Raw genomic sequence first — 23,009 nt, forward strand, 5'->3', positions numbered from 1 at the left:
AAAGATATCTAGGCGCTTCCCAAGAGTTACCTCATTCGCATTAACTCAAGTATGGTCTGAAGGGGTTTCTTGTGAGTAATAAAAGACACTCAGGACATTCCAAAGGTTTTAGGACCTCTCTCCCAGGAAGCAGGGACAAAGATCACATATAGCCAGAGCCAAGCAGAAATGCTGGCACCACCATGCATCACCAGCTAACTGGGTGAAGCATTTTATTCCTGGAGCATCAAGTTCCTGATCTGTAAACATTCCAAGACACCCCTCAACCTTTCTAACAGGTAAGTTATGCACATTCAGGGGAGTGGGAAAGGTATCCAACAAGTATGAGTTAAAAATCTCTAGAGATCCAAGATGGTGGAGGAGTAAGTGGAAGCTACACTAACTTCCTCCCAGGACCAATCTGGAATTACAATTTAATTGTGGAGAAATCATCTGGAATAATCAACTGAACACTAGCTTGAGAGAAGTCTTATAACCACAGAGAGACAGAGAAGGCCACTTCATCACAATGTGACTGATAGGAAGTGCAGAGATGCAAAAGGGATGGCTGGGCTCCCATGGGTGGTAGCTGAAGGGACTGAGAAACAGCTCAGCAGTTGGGGCTTCCCCCTGAGAAGGGCAGGGTCTAAACCCCCAGCTGGGCCCCCAGCCTACAGCAACAGGCAGAAAGTAAAATAGCATCTAGCTGTGAAAAGCAAAAAGCCACAGGGTTTTTTGCTGGCCTGAAAGAAACAGTTGGAGACAAGGAGTTCTTAAACAGATCACGTATGAAAATATTTTGGCACCCATTTACCCTGGGCTCAAGCAGAGGAAGGGCAGAGAGGATTAGAGATGCTTGGGGAGAGTTTGGGGCAGTGGCTTTGAGGAGAGAACTGAGGGAGCAGCTGATCAGGCCCAAGTGTTGACTCATCCCCACACTGCAGGCAGACCATTACCCTCCAAGTGGCATCAACCTGAGGGGAAGCAAAAGCCCCGTCCACAGGAATTAATCTGCCCCACCTTTGGTACTTAAGCCTCATGGCTGATCATAGATTGAATAGATTAAAAACTAAAGGAGACAGACAAAGGCAGTAGATCTCTGGAAGTCTCCAACAGGCTACCTAGGCCCAGACTGGTACACGATCTAAAACCACCAGGGGGAGATTCAGGAAGTGCAGAATAATCTAAGAAACAGCAACAAACAAGAAAGTCACAAAAATGGGGAGACAGAGAAACAACCCCCCATCGAAAGGAAAGAAGAAATCCCCAGAAAGAGTGCTAAATGAAATAGAGGAAAGCAAACTATCAGACATGGAATTCAAATCATGGATTATAGGGACTTCTGGCCAAGATGGAGGCCTAGACTGACACCCTCCATCTCCCTCCACAACTAAAAAGGAATACATCTACCACAAAACCAGAAATAACCAGAAGTTCCAGAAAATAAAGCTACCCGGAAGTCCAATGTTTGAAGAAGTGGTGCTCATCCAGACAGGTAGGAGGGGCGAAACTGGGATGAAGAGGTCAAGCTGTGTTGGCGGTGGCAGCTGCAGCGATGATGGCAGGATGGCAATAAGCACAGACACCTGTATTTAAAAAGAGGTGAGAAACACCTGGGGAGCACCCCCAGCTGTAGACCAGACCCATCAACTCACGATTCCAATGCTAGGGAAGGCAGACCCCCATTGTCTCAGACTGTGAAGACCGGAGGGCGTGGGGATGGAAGAAGAAGCTCCCGGTATCTCCACAGGGAGTAAATGGCAAGAATCCATCTTGGACCTCCGTCCCCACACAAAACACCACAGCGTGGTGAGAAGAGTCGCCTAGTAGTGAGGAGTGCATGGGGCTCTGACCCCTATAGCATAGTAGGTGTGACAGCCCCACCCAGGAAGCAAAGGTAAACACAAAGCTGTCAGGATGGCAGAAATCATGACAGAGATCCCAGTGTCACAGCTGACCAGCCAGCAAATATCTAATCTAATGGCTCAGTGGATAGGAAATCTTTCTGAGGCACAGTTCAGAGCTTTGGTTATACAAATGTTTACAGACCTAACAGCAGATCTTAAACAAGATGGGGAAGAAATGAAGTCTAGTCCTGCTGAAAAGAATGAAAACACATATGAAACTAGTGGTGAGGGAAAGAAAACCAGGGATCAAATGAACAAATAAGAACATAGGAAAGGAACAAAGAGTCAAACAGTGCACAAAGAGGAAACAAAAGTGAAGAAAATGAGAAGAGGCTCAGAAACCTATGGGACAGCTATAAGTGGGCCAACATCCAAAGCACAGGGTTGCCAGAAGGTGAAGAAGAAGAACTAGAAATTGAAAAAATGTGTGAAAAAGTAATGAAGCAGAACTTCTCTAACTTGGGAACGGAAATAGACTTACAAGTCCAGGAAGCACAGAGGGTTCCAAAAACACTGGACCCAGGGAGAACCACACCAAGACACATTATAATCAAAATGTCAAAAATTAAGGATAAAGAGAGAATCTTAAAAACAGCAAGAGAGAAGAAGAGAATTACATACAAAGAGGTCCCAATGAGACTCTCAGATGATTTCGCAAAAGAAACTCTGCAGGCAAGAAGGGACTGGCAAGAAATATTCAAAGTAATGAAAAGCAAAAACCTACAACCATGATTACTCTATCCGGCAAAGCTGTCATTCAAAATAGAAGGACAGAGAAAGTACTTCCAGGACAAAGTAAAACTGAAGGAGTTCATCAGATCCAAACCACTGTTATATGAAATGTTAAAGGGACTTGTTTAGGAGAAAGAGGATCAAAACTATGAACACTAAAATAAAAACTGTTTCACAACAACCAACAACACAAGCTAGAGAACTGAAACAAAGGCAAACTAAGTAGGCAGTGAGAGTGGGAAAAAATATATAGGTATGGGGAACATTATGGGGGGTGGTCAGGAGGGAGGGGGAAGCAGGGAAAGGGAGGAAGATGGTACAGGAATTAAGAAGCATAGTAGGAGGGAATGGAATAGACAGGAAGAGGTTGAGAAGAACTATATGCACAACCAATGGGCATGGACTAATGGGGGGACAACTGAAGGGAGAGGGGTCACTGGGTGAAGGGGAACAAAGGGAAAAGAAATTGGGACAACTGTAACAGCATAATCAATAAAGCATATTTAAAAAATGGATTATAAGAAAGCTCAATGAGCTCAGCGAGCTCAAAGAAAACTATAAAGAACTGGAAAACTACAAGGAACTTACTGAGAATTATACCAGCATGAAAAAGGACATAGAAGTTATCAATAAGAGCCAGGAGAAAATGAAGAATACAATTTCTAAATTGAAGAACACAGACAAAAAATTAAAAGCAGGCTAGAGGAAGCAGAAAATTGGATCAGCGAGCTGGAGAACAACATAGAAAAAAAACTCCCAGACGGTGCAACAAAATGAAAAAAGACTAAAAAAGAATGAAGAAGTTTTAAGAGAGTTGCAGGACAACATGAAATGTAATAATATTTGTATCATAATAATACCAAAAGGAGAAGAGGAGGAGCAAGGGGTAGAAAACCTGTTTGAAAAAGTAATGACAGAAAACTTCCCTAACTTGATGAGAGAAAAAGTCATACAAGTCCAGGAAACACAGAGGATCCCAATGAAGATGAATCCAAACAGGCCCACTTCAAGACACATCATAATTAAAATGGCAACACTGAAAGACAAAGAGAGAATCATAAAAGCAGCGAGAGAAGAAGCTAATAACATACAAGGAAGCTCTGATAAGGCTATCATCAGGTTTCTCAACAGAAACACTACAATCCAGAAAGGAATGGGAAAAAATATTCCAAGCAATGAAAAACAAAGGCCTACAACCAAGACTACTCTGCCCAGCAAGGCTCTCATTCAAAATTGAAGGTGAAAAAGGAGTTTCAAAGACAAAAGAAGGCTAAAAGAATACATCTCCACCAAACCAACATTGCAAGAGATGATAAAGGGTCTGCTTTAAGAAGATGGAGAAACAGAGAGAGACAGAGAGGAACACATGTACAACAGGGAATAATAACAATGAATAAGTACCTATCAATAATAAAAAAAGAACTTATGCACCCCTATGTTAATAGCAGCACTATTTACAATAGCCAAGTGCTAGAAACAACCTAAATATCCATCTATAGATGAGTGGATCAAAAAACTGTGACATATCTACATAATGGAGTGCTATGTAGCAGAAAGAAAGAAGGAACCCCTACCATTTGTGACAACATGGATGGAACTAGAGAAAATTATGCTTAGCAAAACAAGCCAGGCAATGAAAGAAAAATACCATATATCACCTAATACAGGAAACTAATGAAAAACACAAACAAATAAGCAAAACTGAACCAGAGGCATATAAACAAGGAGCAGACTAACAGTGACAAGGTGGGAGGAGGAGGGTAGAGAATAGGAGTAAGAAGGGGAAAGGTCTAGTCAAAGAACATGTATAAATGACCTATAGACGTGAACAATGGGCTGGGGATTGACTGTGGGAGAAGAAGTGGGCAAGATCGAGGGAAGCAATGGGGAAAAAAGTGGGACAACTGTTATAGAAAAACAAACAAACAAAAAATTTTAGTGGAAAAAAAAATGAAAGCAAAATAAATAAATAAATGAGTCAGAAATACACCTACACCACCACGCAAAAAAAACCTTCACATGTAGGAGAGTGAACAAAATAAAATGTAAAGTATGTAAAAGCAATTTTAGTGAACATTAGAAGGACAAGGATTTTCCTTCACACTGTATATTTTCCTCCCTACCTGATCCCTCCAGAATTTGGCATTCTGAAGAAGTAAGTAAGGCCATAAGGCTCTTTGCATAAAACTAGTAGTATCAGTTGTTAACAGAGGTTTTGTTAACCAAGACTTGAACTGGAATGTCATGCTTAAAGGAGACATGCCTGGGCTCTGGTTGTTACCAAAAAGCCCTGAAGAACTGGGATTGACTTTCAAAGGTAATAAAAGCCCACAAGAAAAAAGGCCTGGTACCTTGGTTGGTTGTGCGGTTCAGGCAATCTTTCCAGGGAAGGAACAAAGGTTGCTTTTCTGAGAGATGGCTAGAAGAAACCTTAAGGAGCAAAGGAAAACCTGAAGGATGTGGAAAAGACAGGTGTTTATAGGCAAGGCTGAAAAGCAGGTATGTGGCTCAGCCTCTGTGCCCTGAAGGGCAAACTGAAGGTCACCTAAAGGTTCCTTGTGTAAGTTCCAGCAAAGCAGATGTGAAGATCATATGTGATCATTTGGTGCTCTTGGTGTGTTCATGCAAACAAGCAGGATAGATTAAAACTGGACTTAATGCAGTTCCTTTAATGACAAAGAGGTTAATCTTAAGGAGAAAAATAATGATTCAAGGAAAATCACAATGCTCAGTGGTATACTATAAACTAGTGCAGCTGTATTTAAAGTTTATTTTTATTTAAAGTTTGTTTTCATTTGAAAGTTAAACTAGGTATGTGACCTCATCAAAGATGCTTAATTTACAAGCAAGAAGAATGTCAAATGCCTTGCAACTAGATGTCTTTCCAATAAGACAGTCTTACATATCTAGAGACTGATTTTGGGGTTATGTTGAGTAACTTAATATGTGTGTTCTTTTTTCATAGGGCATAAGCCTATGATCTCTTTACCTGAGTGATTGTCTGTACTTATAGGCCTCACTTAATCCTATCTACATCGCTGCCTCCTGAGACTCAACAGTTTGGCTGAACTAAGCGGTTGGGTTGGTGAAGTATGGGGTGGTCTGTGGGTTTCACTTTAAAACTGGTTTCTCTTTTCTACCCTAATGGGTTGGACAGAAAGGGCCCAGAGGTCTGAGAGAGGAAAAACCTAAAATATTCCTCTCAGCCCAAACTAAGTATAGTGGGCAAAAGTGCTTTGGACAGGTGTGATGTGCCTTGCACACCTTCCTTCAAAGAAGCCTTTTTTTTTGCTAATGTGGGACATTGAAAATTTAATCTCTGCCTTTTGTCATCTAGTAGTTATGGTTTTAATGATGCCTTTTAACCCTGTTGCCAAATCTGTTGCCCCCAGAATACAACAGGGATCCCAGCTTGTTAAACTGAGAATGCCATTGCCCAGGGACAGCCAACTGACCTGGAATGTGCAAGATCCTTCCCCATGTGGGAAGGTCACACTCCCCTCCACACCCCCACTCTTACTAGGGATTTCTGGAACCAAGTATAAGTAGGACGATGACCATGTCCAGGTTGAAGCAGATAGAGGAGCACAAGACCTTTGCCCATTGTCCTTTATAAGATTATAAAGGGTCTTAAGTTTGAGAGGAGAGAATTGTTACAGGGCGGAGGTCCTCCAAAAATTTTAATTAATTAATCATTTTTAAAAGAGAACAATATAGGAAAGGTGAAGCCAAAAACTGATATGCATGACCCATGGACATGAACTCAGGGGGGTGGAATTGCTGGAGGGAAGGGGGGTACTGGGTGGAGAGGAGCAAGGGGCAGAGATATTGGGACAACTGTAACAGCATAATCAATAAAATATACTTAAAAAAAAATCTTTACACGCATTGATCTGGCTGGTGTGGTTCACTTGGTTGGAGCATTGTCTCATAATCTGAAAGGCTGCAAGTTTGATTCCCAGTCAGGCAGGGCACATGCCAAGGTTAAGTGTTCATCCCTGGTCAGACATGTACAGAAGGCAACTGATTACTGTTTCTCACATCGATGTTCCTCTTTCACATCAATGATTTTCTCTCTCTCTCTCTCCCTCTCCCCCACCCCTACACCCCTGCCTCTAAAATCAGTAACCATGTCCTTGAGTAAGGACTGAAAAAAAAAATACACCTCTCCACACACATTAGATTCTATTCCATGCCCACTAGTATTGCTAAAAATCAGAACCAGCCACAGCTCTCCTTCACAGCTGATGGGAGTGTAGATTGGCAAGCCTACTAAAAAGAATTGTTCATTAGTTTTTATGAAGTTAAACATAGATCTACCCTATGATCAGCAATTCTACTCCTAGGTATTTACCACAAGAAATAAAAATCTGTCTACAAAAGAGATTTGCACTTGAATGTTCAGAGCAGCTTTCTATTTTTTTCTTTTTTCTCCAATAAAACCTGAAAATATCAGATGAATGGATAAAATAATTGTGGTATAGTAAAAGGGAATGAACTTCTTGTGGTCCATGAGAAATAAGATACCTACTAAGAAGGGCTTCTGCTGGCTAGCTGGGCTGAAATTTAAAAGCAAAAATCCTAGCAGCTATTTCTGCACAGGGGCCTCTCATACAAACTGCACTTCAGGGAGAAGCCTAAATTGAACTATCTGACCCTGCACTGAACTGCCTGCCTGCACTGTGTTTCTGCCATCTGAGCCAGCCCTTATAAAGGAGTTCCTAGGGTCCTATTTCAATCATTGACTCAGACTTTCCCCATTCAATTGGAACCACACAGGTATAGCCTCATCAGCTTCTTCACCAACCAGAGCAGCTCACTCTGTCCAAACAGGACAGTGTCTTCTGGACCAATCAAACTGCAAGGATTTGGAGTCCTCGTTTGCAAGAGGAGAAACCAATCAGAGACCAAGGACAGAGGCTTCTGTCTATATAAGTCAACTCCCCTCTGGCTCTGAGAGCACACTTTCCCTTTCCACTGGAGACTGGAGACTGCATGTCCCTAGTTGGAAAGCTGGAGCTGAACCACTAAAGATGTATTGGTAGAGCAGAGCAAACCAGAGTGCAATAGACTAGTGCAGGGCAGAGAAAACTATCAAACAGCAGAGAAGAGCTGTCTAGCTGGAGAGGAGCCTGTCCCCAGGGTCTCCTGACAGCCATGCTGTATCACAATTGAGCTGTTTGCACTGAATAAAGTTTCTTTCTTCACCACACCCAAGTTAGGGATTCCTGTAGGTGTTGAACTGATGCCAATGACCATTGGTTAACATACTGATATAAATGAAAATCCAAATGAATAAATCTTAAAATTTTAAGAAGTCAGGTACAAAAAGTTTTATTTATATTAAATCTAGAGTAGTCAAAACTAATCCAGAGAGACAAAAGTAAGAACATGGTTGTCAGATGGTTGATTGGAGAGGTGTATTAGGAACTTCTCTTGGAGATTGAAAATTATCTATATTATGTTTTCAGTGGTGGTTACACAGTATATATAGTTGTCAAAATTCTCCAAACTGAAAGCTTAAACTCCTTCATGTTACTGTATGTTGGTTGCACCTCAATTAAAACAATTTTTAGAAGTCCTCTTTGTAAGAATCATGGGCCTAAGAACTGCATGGTGGTCTCTGGATAGCAAGTGGGGCCCCTGGGCTATAAAGGACAAATCCTGTATAATCCTAAAACCCAGTCCTGAATTCCTGATTGAATTGGTTGCTGGGGATTGGCTAAGGAAGGGTTTTGATGGCTATGTGAACAAAGGTCTAAACTTACCTCTCCATGAATCCTACATAGGATTCTATAAAATGAATTCCCTGAGTCATAATCCTTGCCTGCCTCCCCTGGTTCTGAGGTCCCAAACCAGAAACTCCCAGGACACAGCAAGGTGTGCCATTCATCTCTAAATCTTCCATGCCTAGCAGGGCGAGCAGAGCCTAGGTGCTCTATAAATTCTAAATTAATAAATACCAAGGTTGGCTATATAGATGACTCAGAAAACCCAACCTTAGATGCCTAAGTATCTAGTTCATCAAAATGCAGACCCCTCACTTAGAAGCTGTGTTCTAAAGGGAGCAGAGAAATGGGGTAGTTCTTTCTCTCTCTCTCTCTCTCTCTCTCTCTCTCTCTCTCTCTCTCTCTCTCTCTCTCTCTCTCTCTTTCTCCCCTCTCCCTGTCTTCCTCCCTCCCTCTCTCCATACTGTTGGGAATAATCATGTAGGTATTTTGGGAAGAGATCTATTTGGGGAAAAAGTCATGTGAGTTCTTTTACTTCATTCACCTCATCCACTTCTGCTTTCTCCAACTTTCTTTTGCACTGAAGCACAGAGAAAAAATAGAGAGTAGGAGAGGGGTATAACTCCTGCTTAAGATCTATCAGTCTCAAGAGAGACTTTCAAACACATCCCTTAGAAAGGTCAGATTAAATTACCTGCCCTTGGCCCAGCACCATTGTGGAAACAAATCTACCTCTGGGAAATAATAAAAATTGCTGGAATGAACTCAATTTTTTAAAAGGCAGAGTTACTTAGGGCTGAAAGAGAAATAATAAAGTGTTGATTCCAGTTAAAAAGTATGAGGTCATACCATCCACCAAGGTTTTAGGGATGCACAGAAGCTACTGCTTATAAATCTAATATTGAAGTTTGAGGTCAGCACTTTGTAATACCCATTACTGACACTCCTTGACATCTACTGATATGGCACACATACATTGCATTTTCATTATCCAAGTTTAATCCCTCAACCACATGAGGGAAACTTCAAGGAGGCTATAGAAACACCTCATGAGAAGGCATGAACAACATCAGCATGACTATACTTCACAAGAAATCGCTTCTGGCACCAGCCATGGAGTCCTCCAATCTCAGCCCCAGTAGGAAGAGAGAAGTTGGACTGAGCTTCGGGACCTGCGTAAGTGTCCTGCAGATGTTATATTTATTACGGGAAGTTGGACCTTGAGAACAGAAAAGGACCTTGCATAAGACAGATGACTAAAACCATTTCATTAGAATATTAAATAAAATGAGTTTAATTTTCAAATGCCATGATTACAAATTGATTTTACAACTTCCTTTAACAAATAGTTATAGGATGTCTACTATAAATTTAGCATTGCGTTAACCACTAGACCAAGGGGAATAAAGTATATCAAATGTGATTCCTGCCTCTCAGGTGTTCAGAGAACAAGGGAAAGAGGGATACAGTCCCATAAACAACTCAAACTGTTCAGTCCTGTGCAGCCCTGTGCTTAGTCCCTTACAAGTATTCAGAAATAAGAGTAGCTATGATAGTGATTATGATTACAATGATTACAGTGATGTAAGAACAATGTTAGAGGTATGAATGAGGTTTCCTGGGAGCATAGAAAATGAGTGACCAGTTTGTCTGGGTAATCAGAGAAGAGCCCATAGAATGGAGGGTACTCAAGTTGATAGGTGGAGAAAGAGACAAGATGCATAAGGCCAGGAAAATGTCTGGGATGAGTGCAAAGGACGTATGCCTGGGGGTTCAGAGACTCTTTTAGAGGACTGAGGGGATGGGCTAAGAATCCAGTATCTTGGCCCAAGGATCAGGCTGCTTCATATTTGAGCCTGCATCAGCATTATTGCTATGAGCAGTCTTCAACAAAAGCTACATTGTTTGGGGTTTTTTTTCCCTCAAGGGAAGGGTCTCCTTCCCATTTCAACTCCACATATTTGAAATGAGTATCAGAGATAAAGGACAACTGATTGCAAAGAGAAATTCTTCTACAGTGATTTGTACAATGCCAGTCATAAATCTTACCAATCCCTTGGACTTCTCATAATAGAAAATCACAGAATGATTTCAAATAGCATTTCATCAGATTCCAGGGGCTTTCCAAAGGTATCTGCACTTTGTCTTCCATAAAAGAAAAGACTCATAGATTAAATATTGGATATTGAGTATGTGATGCTTTCTATTTCAATTCCATGGGTAGCTTTTTCCATCCTGACATTTCGGGATGAACTCACCTTCAAGTTTGCGGACTCTGGAATCTATCTGTAGCACTCACTTCCATCTGGATCCAAATCCAAGTGCAGCTTCCCAAGTATACACAAACTTCTTGTGAGATAAGGAAGTGATTTTTATTTTTAGGATCTTTTCTACTTGAGCATCTTAGGTTGGTGTGAAGGTCTCTGGGACCTGTTTTGACTCTATGAACAGCAGAGCAATCCTAGAGGAGAATGACTTTATAAGAGAATGGGCAGGGAAGGAGACAGACCTCTCCCTCTCCTTTTTTTTTTTTTCTCTGCTCATTAATCTTCCAACTTCTTACATTTGCAAAACATAATGCACCCTGATGTGTACAACACCCTGATGTGCACAACACCCTGATGTGCTCAGAATTTAGTTTGATTGTTTTTTGTTTTTATTTTAATAAAAATAGAAAACAAGCCAACTGTTTCTTTCTGGGAGTAGTCAAGTGAGGTCAGATGATGTATATGCTGTGCAGCAGGGGGGCTGACAGTCAAAGCCCAGGCCACAGGCTGCCCAAGCCGCTTCAGCATACAGACACAGAGCAGAGCCACTGCCTTCATGCTCTGCAGGAATGAGGGTTCAAAGCACATTGGTGGTCAGACAACTAAGAACCCCACACAGAGAGGATCCCTGGACTACATGCCCCATAAGGGCCCACAGAAGGGGCTGGCATGGGCTGCTACAAATACATCACAACATGACTGGGAGGGTGTCATTGGACCTGGAAAGAATTAGACAATTGCAAGACAGGACCACTTTTGGGAGACCTGAGATTCTGAGCAAGGAACCAGTAGGACAAGACCTACTAGTCAAAACTTGTTCATCAGAAACCAGGGAAGAATCTATGTGCAAGCCGATGAGGTTCAACTCCCAAGCCAATGGTCCTTGGTTACACCTCCAGTCAAGACAGAGACCAGCTGGGTCACAGGCAGTTTTGTGCTTGGGTCAGCTCAAGTTGTCCTGTAAAAGCTCATTGTTAAATTTCAGGTATTTTAAGAGCTGATTGTAAAAGTTAAATTATATTCAAGGAAATAAATTACATTGTAAAATGTGATAAATATTCAAACCTCATCATTGTCTAATTATTATGTTTTACTTTTATCTCTGTGATTGAAGTTATTTAGCACCCATCGGATCCACACAACGGGAAGAGCATGTAATAATGTGCTACTGTGTGTCTCTTCCAGGCTCTGTGCTCAGTAACATCATGTGGTAGTTTGCAATCAGCCACAATGGGGGTATTTACACCACAAAAATTGACAAACAATACAAATAAGGGCTTTTTCCATGATGGCTATTGTTAAAGGTTTACCAGCCACCACACTATCGTCCCAGAGCCTGGTGAGGGTTGCACACAAACCCTGTAGGCATTATTAAAATTTGTAGGAAATGACATAGTTCATTCTGTGTCTCTGAGCAACCCTTTTGGCTGTAGTGTGGCATCTGGAATAGTAAGATGAGGTGCAAAAAAGCAAGGCTCTCAGCTTGCAGTCCATGGCACACATCAGAGAATAAATGGCAAGACATGGGGTTGGCCACAGCCACCCTGGCAGGAAGCCGAAGGCAGCTGAGTGAGAGCAAGGCCAGGAAGTATAATCAGCAGGGCTTCTGCTGACTGGGAAGGGAGAAGAGAAACTAAAAGCAAAAACTGGCTCTGTGATTTTAAGCCTGAGTTATTGGTAGATGCTAATGTCATAAGCCAAGTTAGAAGTCTCAGAAGGAGGTTTAAACTGATGACTAGGGTTGAGAAAAGATGAGTGTCTTTGAGCTAATTTGAAGCAGAAGTAACTGGTGGTGCCCCATGACCCTAAATACAGTGTTTTGGCTCAGTAGAGATCAGAGGAAATATGTCTGTGTTGTTGACTGGCATATCATCCCCTTGCTCAGCAAATTATCACCTCGTTTTACAGTGTCAGAGTATCAGAGCTGGAATAGTGTTTGACCCTCAGACTCTCTCCCTGCATTGTACAGATGAGACCATCATGACCAAGAGGTTATGGGAGGTAAGCAGGCCCCAGACTGTCACTCCTAGGCCTGGCCCACAATGCTGATACCAAAAAAAAAAAAAAACAGGGGTGGGGGCAGATTCTGCTAGGTGCAGCATTTGCCCCTTCATCAAAATTGATTTGCAGTCGACATTGACAGTACAGTCTGCTGAAGACAGGGTGAGAAGTGAAGGTGAATTGGCAACCCCAAGGAGCTCTGGGGTGGGAAGAAATGCTCAAAGGAGAAGTCACCTACAAGGGGCTATGACATAGCCTGGAGTCAGCTTCCACCTCCTTCTCAAATGTGCCTCAGCCATCCTGAGAGGGACAACCTGAACTTTCCACTCTGGACCAGGGCTAGAGAGGCAGAACAGCCTGGGTCTATTCAGAATTAAGGAAGAGAAGAGAATGTGCCTGTCTAGGTACTGGGGTGTGCTGGGATAGAGTCAAGGTAGGAAAAGGCTGGAAGCCAGAAATAGTCCCTGCCAAAAAAAAAAAAAAAAAAAAAATGGGTGACCTCTGGATGGCTGTGAGGCCTCCTATTGCCCAGAATGCACCTATTCTGAGTCCATTATCCTGGTTTGAACCATGAGGGCTCCTCTCACTCACCCAAGCTGGCTGGTTGTTGGAGAACACAAGAAGCTAGAGCCAGAAGGAAAAGGCCCATGTTCTATGTCTCTTCTTGCCAACTCAAGACCAGCCTTAGACAAATAGTGTCATTGGCTTCTTCATTCAAGGCAGATGTCTGTTGTGTGCCAGGTGCTGAGAATATTGGCATGAACTTCCCCACAAAGTGCCTGCTCTGAGAGAATGAGTATGCCAATGAGTGGCAAGCAGGATTAAAAATAAAAATACCTATGGATGAGCAATAAGAGAACCAAAGGAGGATAATAAACCCTGGGCAAGTTCCCTATGCCCTTGTTTACTTGTTTATCTAATGAAACTGATGTCACCCCCTGCTCTACCTGACAGCAGGACCATGGTGAAGCACAGATGCAACCTGCTGGAGCCCAGGGAAGGGCAGGGTGAGTGAGTTGAATTCAAGCACAGGTGATTCTGCTCTCTCTTTTAATTGTGGTAAAATATACATAACATTTCCAATTTTAACCATTTTTAAGTGGTATTAAGTACATTCATAATGTTGCATAGTCATCACCACCATCCCTCTCTATAAATTTTTCATCATTCCAAACAGAAACCCTATACCCATTAAACAATAATTCCCATTCTCCCTGCCCCCAGGCCCTAGTGACCTGTACTTAACTTTTGTCTCTATAAATTTGCATATTCTAGATACCTCATATAAATGGAACCATATTGCATTTGTCCTTTTGTTTCTGACTTATTTCACTTAGCTTCACCTGGAAGTGGAATTGCTGAATGATATGGTACATAATTCTATATTTTTTTGAGGGCTGCCAAGCTGTCTTCTAATGTGATTGCACCATTTTTCATTCCTACCAGAAATTGCACAAGGGTTCCGATTTCTCCACATCCTCACCAACACCCATTACTTTGCATTTTTCTAGTAAATGCCATTTGAATGGGTGTAAAGAAGTCTTTTCCCCTCTATTATTTAATCATAATGAAATATTGTCAGATGTCATCCCACATATATGTTTATTACATGCCTACATTGTTTTGTATATTCAAGCCTATTACTCTATACTTATGGACAATTTAATGCATTGACAAAAGTAATCTCAACAAATTTCTAATTGTCTCTATGTCTCTTTCCATAGAAATATAAATGACAGGGGACTGGCAGCCTGTCTAGAAAGCAGAGTAATGTATTAGTCACAGACCTGGGCATCTAAAAGTCTGTCCCAGAACGATTTTTCCCCCTCTACCCACTACTCCTTTGAATGCCACAAACCAGTGCCAGAGAGGACAGAAGGGCAAGAAGAACTTACCCGGACGTCATGTTCATACTTATGTGCCATTGCTCATTTTCAAAATTAGTAAACTGAGGATAAATAAAGAACAGGGGAAAATAATACAGGATCTGTAAACTGTCCCTAGCCAGACTTATCTGGTCTCCCACATCTGATTCTCAACATATCTCAACCTCCAAACAGTAAATAACATGTGTCCTAGAGCAGGACACAGGACACACTCACAGGCATAATTTATATCTCAAAATCCAAAAAAGCGCCAAACAGTGGCCACTCCTATAGATAAGAACCCCAGTTTATTCATACACTGATACTCCATGGTCTGAAAAATCCAAGAATATGCTTTCCTGGCTAAGTGTTACATGTGGTCAGATTTTGAACTATTACAGAGAAGCATTTTAGGAACTTCAGCAAGAGACAAGTGGAGGCTGGAGCAAGAATGTCTGTTATGGGCTAACAGATCATTCCCCTACTTGGAAAATTTTCATCTTGCTTTGAAATCTCAGAATGTCAGAGGTGGAAGGATGTTTGTGACCCTCAGACCCTCTCACCTCATTATATAGATGACATCAGCAAGGCCTGGGGTTTGTATAAGGGAATCAGGCCCAAAGCATCTCGTTTCTAGGCTGGCCCTGTGGCCCTGTTACTCACATGAAGATCTTTTAATGGCAATACCGGCTGTTCCTCAAATACGTGACTTTATTTTGAGATTGTTGACAAATCTGTGCAAAGAAGCTGACATTTGAGACCCACCTATTCATTTAACAAGAACCAACATTTACATGCCAATGTGTGGGCTCAGACATGAATTTCCCTTCAGTATAAATACAACATATCATTATGCCATGGTAGTCCCAAAAGGAAGAAAGCCAAATATGTTGATCAAAAAGGGAAGTCAGGCAGGACTAGAAACTAAACTTCCCCTGGGAAACATAAGAAACTTCCTTGGATGAAAGCAAGACCAGCTCCCTAGGGTCACTCCAAGCTCCTGAGACAACCTCACAGAAAAGCCCACTGCCATTCTGAATGGCAATACCACCTTTGCTCTATAACTCTACCTTGTTCCTGTCACCTCAGGTTCCTCCCAAGGCTCAGGTCGCCAAAACCAAAGAAAGGCCTGTCACTTAATATAGGCTGCCCCTCATGAGCAGAAAGAAAGGTCAGCAGGGACAAAAGTTACTCATAGTCCTGGGACATCCTATGGAACCACAGGTTTAAGCTGGCATGTGCCAAGAGCCACCCAGCCCCCATGACTCTCATTTTGACAGGACAAACAGGAGAGTAGCTTTGCATGGGGGGAATAAATATTTCAAGCACAAATGCCAGCCACTTAGGTGAGTTCTGGGAAATGGTAGCTGTCCTGCATCTGGAGAGTCTGGGGAACCTCCTGAAGGAGATGAGTTTGGGCACAGCCTCTTAAACTGGGGAGAGCAGGAATCCCTGGTCCCAACTCATTTGTTGCCAGGTACATGTGAGAGATAATCCTGCCTGTCTCTGCAACTGCCATATTGGGTAGACTTTGGGAGGGAGGTCAGAACTATCTGTCTCAATGTGGAAGATAAACAGTCCCTTCCCTCACCATTTCACAGTAAGCGTGTGCCCAGCACTGTGCAATGCATCCCAGATACATTATTTTATTCCCATTAATTAGGTCCTTGCAGGCACCAGTCCCATCTTTACAATGGAGATGATACTTCGTTTTCCTTGCTGTGAGGACAGAGAATAAAGTAATATGATGATTCCATCCTGAGAGGGCATCTGCTCTGTGTACCCTGTTGTGACTCACACCCTTGTTCCAGGGACAGCAGCCAAAAGTGCAGTGCCCAAAAGAAAGATATCACCTTTACAGACTTTAGTTTGCTAAAGAGCCCTAGGCTAAGAGGGAACTGAGGGTCCCAGGGAGAAGATCATTGGGTGGGGAGGGAGGATTTCTCCTGAGTCTAGGCATGAGTCAGATTTCTTTCAACAAGTAGCAGCATCTATATCTCATTTTGTACAATCCCAGAGAGGTGAAGACCCTGTGTCAACCTTGACTGACAAACATCCTATAGCTAAGTGGCTTAAAACACAGCTACTTCTTATTTCACTATTCTGCAGCTGGTTACACGGCTTTCTCTTCTGTTGCTGGGTCAGCTGGTCTAGGATGGCCTCCTCTGGGACAGCTCATGTCAATTCTTATCTCCAGCAAACTGGCTTGGACTGGTTCCAATGGCAGCTGGGTGGATTCAGAGAAAGAGAAAGCACAAAAGTACATGAGGTCTTGAAGCTCAGAGCTGGCCCACCTTCACATTCATCACATGTTATAGGCTAAAGCAAGACATAGGCCAGCCCAGATTCAGGAAGAAGAAAAGGAGTTGAGAAGAGTGTAGATAAAGGAAAGAGTAAAGGATATGGCCATTCTTGCACACTGCCACCACCTCCATGACATGACTCAGATGATTCAGAGCCACATCCCTTAAAGAAACCTGTGGATTAAACAAAGACAATTTCAGTGGTGACTAATGTGGAATGAATACCAGAAGGTGTCTTCTTGTAACCTAAATACAGAGTTGACAGCTTGCCCAATGCATGAGACAGATGCTGGTGCAAAAGGAAAGAGGTTTATTCAATGCGAAAATCTGGGAAAATGGTGGATTCTAGTCTCAAAGATCAACCCCCATTCCTGTTCAAGCCCATGGTTCTCATAGAGGTAGAGAGGGAAGGGCTATTTCTTTCTCTCCAATTATTTTTCTAGCTTTGGAGACTCAGGCCCTGTTCATTCATCTTTCTAGCTTTTGGTGCATTAGGCCTTATCCACTCATCTCCCTAGCCTTTGGTACATTCATGTAAGAACCTCCCCTTGCCCCATCTTGGTCAATGGGGGAATTCCCAGGGGTTCCCTGACTGTCTAGAATAGAGAGGAGGGGAAGGCTGCAGGACCCCAGTCAGAAAGCCTGGAGATGCCGTATCACTTAGCTCACCTCCTTACATTACACACAGCTCCCATATATCCTGGGGAGCCAGTTTGAGTCTTCAGGGCACTCCTGGATCCCAGCATGACAGTGTTCTCTGTGCAGCACTTGCATGGCTTGTATTCCTTCTGTCTATGGTAACATTGTGAGTGTTCATGCCATTTAAATCCCCTGAGAATCTTGTTCAACCTTAGGGAGAAAGAGTTCCTCCAACTGGACAGAATGTATTTTCCTCTGGCTTATTCATTAGAATCTGGAGCAGATTTAACTACTTTGGAGAAATGTGGCAATTCTTATACTTCAGTGTTATGGACTAAAATCTGTACCCACTAAAAACAAATGAGTGACCTACCAATGATCAGAGAAACTAAGTAGCTTGCCTTGGTTCACACAGCTATTAAGTACCTAATCCCCAAACAGCCTACTAGCTCTTCCTTTATCGATCACACAACATGATATTCCAGGTGCCTGTAGCTGAAGAAAAACAGTCCACCAATTTTGGTAGCCATGACATGAAGCCTGAGGGCTGGCAGGCGCAGAAAGAATAGCATATAAGATGGCTCAGCTACCCATCAGGAAGCAAGAAACCCCGAAAGCTGGGTTTTTGGCCACTGCTGCTTCACCCTCCTTCCCCAGACAAGGATCTGAAAGATACATGTGATATTTATTGAAAACAATCCATGTATAAATGGACCTGTGCAATTCAAACCCATATTGTTCAAGGGTCACCTGTACACCTAGAAGATTATGATCTATTATGAGGTCTGTCTGGAAAAATCCAACCATTGTTAATGTAATGAGAACAGTCTGTGCAACATCAGTGTAATCTGGCAGTCAAGGAGAGTGGACTGGAATGCACATGTATGAACAACGACACCTTTACTGTACTACTCAGTGGAGGCAGGAGACACCATTGAGGGAGCATATGTACTGACTGGCCATTGCATGCAAAATGACTGAGCTAGAAGAGCAATAAGTCTGCATCAAACTTTGCATTAAGCTTGAACATTACTCCATGGAAACTATTCAAATGATTCAGAAGACTGTAGCTATGGACAACTGGTGATTGGCAGCTTAATCGTGACAACATGGCCTGGTCATGCAACACATCTTGTGCAGTTCTTTGGTGAAATGTCAAACCATCCAGGTAACTCAGCCCCTCGACCTCCCAGATTTGGCACCCTGTAACTTCTTGCTTTTCCCAAAACTAAAATCACCTTTGAAAGGGAAGAGAATTCATAACATCAATGAGATTCAGGAAAACATGATGTGGCAGCTGATAGTGATTGAAAAACCTGTGTGAGGTCCAAAGGTGCCTACTTTGAAGGGAACTAAGGGGTTATTGTCCTATGTACAATGTTTTTTATATCTTCTTCAAAAAATGTCTATTTTGCATATTACATGGATAGATAATTTCTGGACAGGCCTCTTATATTTACATCTGAAAAGGGGCACTGTCTTAATTTTTGTCTTTATATTCCTTTTTGAGATGCATTTTTATTTTTGTCAAAGTAATACATGCACTGAGCTTAAAAGTCAAGGAGTAATAAAAGTTAAAGCAACAAATGCAACAACAAAAAGCTGTCTTGTTTCACCAACTTCTCCCCTGAGTTCCACTCCCTAAAGAAATCTAGAAAATTCTTCTGATATTCACTTTATCATGTTCTATTCGTTTGGTTTTCTTCATTCACCCACGTTCACCCAATTGTCAATCATATTCATGTTGCAGTTTTAGAGTGAGCAGCTGTTGGCATTAACTTTTGACCTCATCATCCTTACTTCTCTTAACATCTTTCTAAAACATAATCATTCTGCACACTTATTTTCTTCCATTTTGGGAAGTTTTCTCGTGTTGTATCTTCAATATCTTGTTTATTTAATTTAATTTTTATTCTTTTTCTATTATAGTTCTCCCACTCTTTCCTCCATTGCTCCCACCACTCACCCAGGCCACCCCTTCTCCCACAGTCAATCCTTACCCCATTGTCCATGTCCATGTGTTATTTATACTAGTTCCTTTACTAAACCCTTCCCCTACTTACCCCTGTTCACACCCTTTCCCCATCCTCCCTGGTAACTGTTACTCTGTCCCTTGTTCAATTTTGTTCATTTGTTAGTGTTGTTCATTAGTTTCCTGTATCAGATGATATCTTTTTTTTTTTTTTTCCATTGCCTGGCTTATTTTGCTAAGCATAATTCTCTCTAGTTCTATCTATGTTGTCGCAAATGGTAGAAGTTACTTCTTTCTACAGCATAGTATTCCATTGTGTAAATGTACCACAGTTTTTTAATCCACTCATCTACAGATGGGCACTTAGGCTGTTTCCAGGACTTGGCTATTGTAAATAGTGCTGCTATGAACATAGGGGTGCACAGATTCTTTCGAACTGGGGTTTCAGGATTCTTCAGGTATAATCCTAGTAGTAGAATTGCTGGTTTAAAAGACAGTTTCATTTTTAGATTTTTGAGGAAATTCTATACTGTTTTCTACAGTGGCTATACCAGTCTGCATTCCCACCAACAGTGCACTAGGGTTCCCGCTTCTCCACATCCTCGCCAGCACTTGTTGTTTGTTGATTTGTTGATGATGGCCATTCTGACTGGTGTAAAGTGATACCTCATTGTGGTTTTTATTTGCATCTCTCTGATGGCTAGTGATGTTGAGCATTCTTTCATATGCCTATGGACCCTCTGTATATCCTCCTTGGAGAAGTGTTTGTTCAGATTCTTTGCCCATTTTTTTAATTGGGCTGTCTGTCTTCTTGTTGAAATGTGTAAGCTCTTTATATATTTTGGAGGTCAATCCCTTGTCTGAAGTATCATTGGCAAATATTTTTTTCCATATGGTTGGCTCCCTTTTCATCTTGCTGATGTTTTCTTTTGTTGACCAGAAGCTCTTTAGTTTGATGTAGTCTCATTTGTTTATTGTTTTCTTCATTTCCCTTGCCTTAGGAGTTGTATCAGTGAAAATATTGTTACGTGGGATATCTGAACATTTCCTGCCTATGTTTTCCTCTAGGACTTTTATGGTGTCATGGGTTACATTTAAGTCTTTGATCCATCTTGAGTTTATTCTTCTGTGTGGCGTAAGTTGGTTGTCTACTTTCATTTTTTTTGCACATCCCTGTTCAGTTCTCCCAGCACCATTTGTTGAAGAGGCGCTTCTCCCTCCATTTTATGTTCCTTGCCCCTTTGTCGAATATTAGTTGACAATATAAACGCAGGGTTTATTTCTCGGCTCTCTATTCTGTTCCATTGATCTATATGTCTGTTCTTATGCCAGTACCAGGCTGTTTTGATTAGAGTGGTTTTGTAGTATAGTTTGATGTCAGGTATTGTGATTCCTCCTACTGTGTTTTTCTGTCTCAAATTACTGTGACTATTCGGGCTCTTATTTGGTTCCATTTAAATTTTTGAAGTATTTGTTCTAGGTCTGTGAAATATATCACTGGTATTTTAATAGGGATTGTGTTGGATCTATAAATTGCTTTGGGTAGTATGGACAATTTAATGATTTGATTCTTCCCATCGATGAACATGGTATATGCTTCCATTTATTTGTATTTTCTTAATTTCTTTCTTCAATGTTGTGTAATTTTCAGTGTACAGGACTTTTATCTCTTTGGTTAAATTTATTTCAAGGTACCTTATTTTTCTCATTGCTATAGTAAATGGAATTTTTTTCTAATTTCTATCTCTGATATTTTATTGTTGGTGTATAGAAATGCCTTTGATTTCTGAATATTGACTTTGTACCCTGCTATTTTGCCAAATTCACTTATTATGTCAAGTAGTTTCTTAGTAGAGTCTATAGGGTTTTCTATGTATACTATCATGGCTTCTGCAAATCACACTTTTTCTTCTTCATTTTCAATTTGGGAACCCTTTTATTTCTTTTTCTTGTCTGATTGTTGTGGCTAAAATTCCAATATTATGTTGAATAGGAGTGGAGAGAGTGAATATCCTTGTCTTGTTCCTGATCTCAGGGGGAATGCTTTCAGTTTTTGTTCATTGAGTATGATGTTGGCTTCCAGTTTCTCATATATGGCCTTTATTGTATTGAGTTATGCTCCCTCTACTCCCAGTTTGCTGAGTGTTTTAATCATAAATTGGTGTTGTACTTAACCAAATGTTTTTTCAGCGTCTATGGATATGATCATGTGATTTTTATCTTTCATTTTATTTATGTAGTGTATTACATTTATTTATTTGCAAATGTTAAACCATCCTTGCATCCCTGGTATGAATCCCACTTGATCGTGGTGTATGATCTTCTTTTTTAAAAGCTAAAAAATTTTTATTTTACTTTGTTTTTTAAAAGACATTTTTAATGAATTAGGAATTATCTTCTTTTCTTTTTATTTGTTTTTTTAATATGCTTTATTAATTATGCTATTACAGTTGTCCCACTTACTTCTTCCTTTCTTCCCCTCCACCCAGTGACCCCGTGCCCTCCAGTTGTACCGCAACTTAGTCCATGCCCATTGGTTGTACATATATAGTTCTTCTCAACATCCTCCTTTCTACTCGACCCCTTCCTACTAAGCTTCTTAATTCCTGTACCATATCCCTCCCTTTCCTCTTTTCCCCCGCCCACCAACCTCCCCCTATAATGTTTCCCATAACTATAATTCTTTTCCAACTCTTGTTGCCTACTTAGTTTGCCTTTGTTTCAGTTCTCTAGCTTCTGTTCTTGGTTGTTGTGATACAGTTTTCATTTTAATGTTCATAGTTTTGATCCTCTTTCTCCTAAACAAGTCCCTTTAACATTTCATATAACAGTGGTTTGGATCTGATGAACTCCTTCAGTTTCACTTTGTCCTGGAAGCACTTTCTCTGCCCTTGTATTCTGAATGACAGCTTCACTGGATAGAGTAATAGTGGTTGTAGGTTCTTGCTTTTCATAACTTTGAATATTTTTTGCCAGTCCCTTCTTGCCTGCAGAGTTTCTTTTACGAAATCAGCTGATAGTCTTATTGGGACCCCTTTGTATGCAATTCTCTTCTTCTCTCTTGCTGCTTTTAAGATTCTTTCTTTATCCTTAATTTTTGACATTTTGATTATAATGTGTCTTGGTGTGGTTCTACCTGGGTCCAGTTTATTTGGAACTCTCTGTGCTTCCTGAACCTGTAATTCTATTTTCTTCCCCAAGTTAGGGAAGTTCTGCTTCATTATTTTTTCACATAATTTTTCAATTTCTAGTTCTTCTTCTTCACCTTCTGGCAACCCTGTGCTTTGGATGTTGGCCCACTTATAGCTGTCCCATAGGTTTCTGAGCTTCTCCTCATTTTCCTCTTTTTATTTCCTCTTTCTGCACTGGTTGACTGTTTGTTCCTTCCCAATGTTCTGATTTGTTGATTTGATCCCTGGTTTTCTTTCCCTCACCACTAGTTTCATATGTGTTTTTGTTCATTTCTTCAAAACTAGCCTTCATTCCTTCCCCATCTTGTTTAAGATCTGCTGTTAAGTCTGTAACCATTTTTATAACCAAAGCTCTGAACTGTTTCTCAAAAAGATTTTCTATCTGTTGAGTCATTAGATTAGATATTTGCTGGCTGGTCACCTG

This window comes from Furipterus horrens, unplaced genomic scaffold (assembly GCF_987537825.1).
Source record: "Furipterus horrens unplaced genomic scaffold, mFurHor1.1.pri manual_scaffold_5, whole genome shotgun sequence".
Classification (NCBI taxonomy): Eukaryota; Metazoa; Chordata; class Mammalia; order Chiroptera; family Furipteridae; genus Furipterus; species Furipterus horrens.